The sequence below is a fragment of the Arvicanthis niloticus genome, chromosome 26 (assembly GCF_011762505.2).
Source record: "Arvicanthis niloticus isolate mArvNil1 chromosome 26, mArvNil1.pat.X, whole genome shotgun sequence".
Classification (NCBI taxonomy): domain Eukaryota; kingdom Metazoa; phylum Chordata; class Mammalia; order Rodentia; family Muridae; genus Arvicanthis; species Arvicanthis niloticus.
This window is the reverse complement of record NC_133434.1, coordinates 38,820,918-38,826,053: the sequence shown is the minus strand read 5'-3', so window position 1 is coordinate 38,826,053 and position 5,136 is coordinate 38,820,918. Positions and strand designations below refer to the sequence as shown.

The 5,136-nt window shown below is 39.4% G+C and overlaps 1 pseudogene; it reads right to left on the bottom strand.

The window, feature by feature from the left end:
• Positions 1 to 798: 798 nt before the first annotated feature.
• LOC143438910 (vomeronasal type-2 receptor 116-like) lies at positions 799 to 2,339 on the bottom strand (annotated as a pseudogene).
• Positions 2,340 to 5,136: the final 2,797 nt, after the last annotated feature.

Here is a 5,136-nt window from a genome sequence, read left to right as displayed (position 1 = left end):
CCTCCATCTTCTTGGTTAAACACTCTCCAGACCTGAGCTGATGATGATGACTGCTGCCAACCCCAAGACTATAGAATCAAATCCACATTTTGGGTATCCCTACTTTTCTGTCACCTGCAAGGCTCTGGATTCATAGTTCCATAGTAGAGTTTTTGCCTGAAAAGTTTAAACTCTAGGATTGCAAAAATTTGGTATGCTGTTTCATCTTTGAGAATTAAAATCAGGAGAATCAGAAGTTCAAGGACATCTTCAGCTGCATAATAAATCTAAGCCAAGCCTTAGTTATGTGAGACCTTATCCCAAACAAACACAGCAAGACTGAACTAGACCATCAGTATACAGATCCAAGAATAAGAATGCACTGGTTTCTGGGTATAGAATGTTAACCACAGAAGAAAAGGGAAGCCTGCTTCATTCCATGTGGAGTAGTGGCCACTCTCCAGGGAGCCTGACTGTGTGAACTTTGAGGACACAGTGTTCTTTTGTTTAGTTTGTAAATGAAAGATCAGATATGAATCACACAGCAAGTTAGGAGGAACTAGACACTGGACCCTTCCCCTCATGATTTTTTTCTTTCTCACCTGCCAATAAGTTGAAGCCCATGTTTGTATATTTTGGGAAATACCTAGTTGGTTGATATTGCTGTCATTCCTATGGGGTTGCAAATCCCCTTAGCTCCTTCACTCCTTTTCCTAACTCCTTCATCAGGGACCCCATGTGCTTAGTCCAATGGTTGACTGTGAGCATCTGCCTCTGTATTTGTCAGGCTCTGGCAGAGCCTCTCAGGAAACAGCTATATCAGGTTCCTTTCAGTAACCATTTCTTGGCATCCACAATAGTGTCTGGGTTTGGTGATTGCATATGGGATGGATCCCCAGGTAGGGCAGTCTCTGGATGACCTTTGTTTGGTATAACTAAAATAACACAACACTTTGGGACAAATATACACCCTAGAAACCCTGCACTGGAAGCCAAGATGCAGAAGACCTCTACAACCACCATGACCTTCCCTCTAGTGCTGTGGTAGACAGGGAAGAAGGTGATCCATACACTGCAGAACACCAACATGCTGAAAGTTAGGAACTTGGCTTCATTGAATCTGTCAGGAAGATTCCTAGCCAAGAAAGCCAGAGTGAAGCTTCCCAGAGCCAAGGAGCCCAAGAATCCCAGGACTAAGTGGAAGGCAATGACTGAGCCTTGTTGCAAATAATGATGGTCTTTCCATGTTCAGATTGTATATCTCTGTCAATAAAGGGAGGAGATGTGACCAACCAGGTTCCACAGAGAACAAGTTGGATTAGGGTACAAATGGGAATAACCAAGTTAGGTGCCCCTGATGCCAGCATCCCTCTCATTCTTATTCCTGGAGTAGTGAGCTTGAAAGCCATGACCACAGTTATTGTTTTGGCCAACACTGTAGACACAGCCACAGTGAAAAATACTCCAAATGTGGTCTGCTTCAGGATGCAGGTGGCCTGATTGGGATGTCCAATGAAGGGCAATGAGCAGAGAAAACAGAAGATGAGAGAGATGAGCAGGATGTAGCTGAGAATGTAGTTATTGGCCTTTACAATGGGAGTGTCATTGTGCTTTATAAAAGTGACTAGTATTAGAACTGTGAAGACAGAGAAGGACAGGGCCATGCAGCCTAGAGCTATCCCCAATGGATCTTCATAAGCCAGGAATGACACAGCTCTTTGCAGGCAGTGGGTTTGCTGTACGTTGGCATATTTATCATTTGGACACCTCACACACTGCTCCATATCTGCTGGTGAACAACAAACCTTCAGAAGATGTCATAATTATGTACTTAATAATTGAGTACTTATATTACTCAGAAGATATCTCAAAAAATATTTTGGTGTTGAGCCTTTATTTCAATCCTTATTGCTGTAGGGACCACTAACTTAAGGCTATTCTGTATTATCTTATGCTTGGTGATGAAACAATATATCATCTTAGGGAATGGAAGAGAAAAATTACTTATTAATTAAACAAGAAAGAAAATACTTTATTTTTAGTCCATTGTAAATAATAATATGCATGAAGTAATATTATTTAATTGCTGAAACTTTAAACTAGCTATCAGAGATCTGTGCAGTGTGCTGACATAGTTTTCCATGCCAGCTCATGAAATGCATTATCCACTTTGTTGGCATTGAGGGTTGTTCCCTTTGTCAGTATCTTCAAAGGGCACAAGAACAAAGAATTACTCATGTAAATACTTGCATAAAGCAATATTTCCATTATTAAAGCTGTATGTTTCACAGACAGATGCATGTCCTCCTCTTTTAGTAAGGTCTCTTTTTCTCACCTACCCACGGTGATCTAGACGGCATGAAGATTATGGATATTCACACTCATCCCTCTCTCCTTACTGGGCTCTGCTGGCTGATGAGCACTAGCACATCGTTTGTGCATTCCTGAACTCTCCACTCTTGTTTTAATTCTTTGACAGCAAACACTTCATTCTATAAGCCACCTAAGTTCGTAAACTATATTTCATTAAACAACAATTGTTACCCTGAGTATCTAGCATTTGTCAGAGACCAAGCTGGATGATAGAATGAAAACATTGTTGACTGATTATGTAGTCAAATTCCTTTGTTCAATGAATCAAGGAAGACTAAACATATGCATAGTCTGTGTTTAAAATTTATTGTTAAAAATGCTTACAGGATCCCACAGCTCTCTCTCTCTCTCTCTCTCTCTCTCTCTCTCTCTCTCTCTCTCTCTCTCTCCTTCCATCTTCATCACACTTGCTGAGCCTGAAACATACAAGTAAGTTTCCCATCACCCATCCATCTTCCCTGCTTGCCAAGTCTTCTAGAATAACCCAAGCTACCCTGAGCAGCCTGCTACCCTTGGGGGAATCTCCAATCTCCCTATCCACACCTCTCCACCCACCTTCATCAGACCTGTGTATCTTCCCTTTTCCCTGATTGCTGAGTCCTCTGGAGCAAGCCAAGCTGCTATGAGCAGCCTGCTACCCCAGGCAGACATCCATTCTCTTGCCACCTCTCTGCCCACCTTCATAGAATTTGTAGCTCTTGAACCATACAGAGCTGTAGATCCTGAACCATACAGACCTGCAGATACAGAGCCATACAACCCAAGTATATCTATCAAACACCTGCCACACCAGGACCACTGAGGTTTACCCCACCCACCAATACCTACTACAACAAGAACATCCAGTGACCAAATTCATCTTGATGGCTAAAGGTCCTTGAAAGAACAAAATCAACAAAAGCCTGGGCAATATGACAACTTCAGAGCATAGCTATCCTTCTACAGCAAGCCCAGGATATTCTAACACAACTGAAGCACAAGAAAATGACTATAAATCAAATCTTAGGAAGATGATAGACGCTCAGTCTCTGCCAGTGCCTTCAGGCATCAGTTGGGGACAGGTCACTATGACTCTGCCTAGGATTCACTTGTCCTTGTCTAATTTGGTACTATCTGCCAAGGCTGCCTATTTACAAGGTCTATGACTACTTAGGCAGGTAGATTTCCACAAAAGCTGCCTGTTTACAATAGTTTATAGACATCTGTTTCAGTGTTTTTCCATAGAGACACAAGACTTTGTGTGATCATCTAGTGAGATGATCTTGTGTTTTTTTCTTTGATATTGTTTATATAGTGGATTTCATTGGTGGATTTCCATATTTTGAACCATCCCTGCATTCTTGGATAAAACCTACTTGATCATGTTGGACGATTTTTTTTATGTGTTCTTGGATTTGGTGTGTGAGAATTTTATTGAGTATTTTTGTATCAATATTAATAAGGGAGATTGGACTGGAGATTCCTTTTTTTGTTGTGTCTTTGTCTGGTTTAGGTATGGGCATAATTGTGGCTTCATAGAATGGATTGGGTCATGTTCTTTCTACTTTGTGGAATAATTTGAAAAGAATTGGTATTAGGTCTTCTTGGAAGGTCTGATAAAATTCCTCACTAAATCCATCTGGTTCTGGGCATTTTTGGGGGGATGGGAAGACATTTAATAACTGCTTCTATTTCTTTAGGGGTCATATGATTGATTAGGTGGTTTATCTGATCTTGATTTAACTTTGATACCAGATATCTGTCTAGAACATTGTCCATTTCATCCAGACTTTCCAATTTTGTTGAGTATAGGCTTTTGTAGCAGGATATGATGATAGGATACATGGGATTATTTCAATCTTCTTATATCTGTCTAGGCCTGTTGCTGAGAAGAAGGTATATTTTTTGTTTCAGGATGAAACGTTCTATAGATATTTGTTAAATCCATTTGGTTCATAACTTCTCTTAGTTTCACTGTGTCTCTGTTTAGTTTCTGTTTCCATTATCTGTCCACTGATGGGAGTGGGGTGTTTAAGCTTCCCACTATTATTATGTGAGGTGCAATGTGTGCTTTGAGTTTTAGTAAAGTTCTTTTATGAATGTCGGTACCCTTGCATTTGGAGCATAGATATTCAGAATTGAAAGCTCATCTTGGTAGATTTTACCTTTGACAAGAATGAAGTGTCCTTCCTTATCTTTTTGTTGTTTGGTTGACATTAGATTTTATTTGACATGAGAATGATTCCTAGAGCTTGTTTCTTGGCACTGTTTGCTTGGAAAATTGTTTTCTAGCTTTTTACTCTGAGGTAGTATCTGTCTTTGTAACTAAGGAGCATTTCCTGTATGCAGCAATATGCTGGGTCCTGTTTATGTATCCATCCAATAGTCTATGTCTTTTTATTGAGCAATTGAGTCCATTGATATTAAAAAATATTAAGGATAAGTAAATGTTGCTTCCTGTTATTTTTGTTATTAGAGGTAAAATTATGTTTGTGCAGCTATCTTCTTTTGTGTTTGTTGAAAGATTACTTTCTTGCCTTTTCTAAGGTGTAGAGTCCCTTCTATTTTAAATATAAAACTCATTTGTTCAGACACATTTTTACAAAATTCACTGATGTACACAGAAAAATATTGTCTCCTATTAAATGTTATCCTTGTACATTATATTCATTAGAAAGTTTTTGAAGTGTGGAAGTCTGTCCACTGATAGAATATTCTCTAACAAATATAAGTGAGTTTATGTGGGCCATTTAAAAGATCACACTGAAAAACCTAACCACAATGAAATGTAAACAATTTTACATG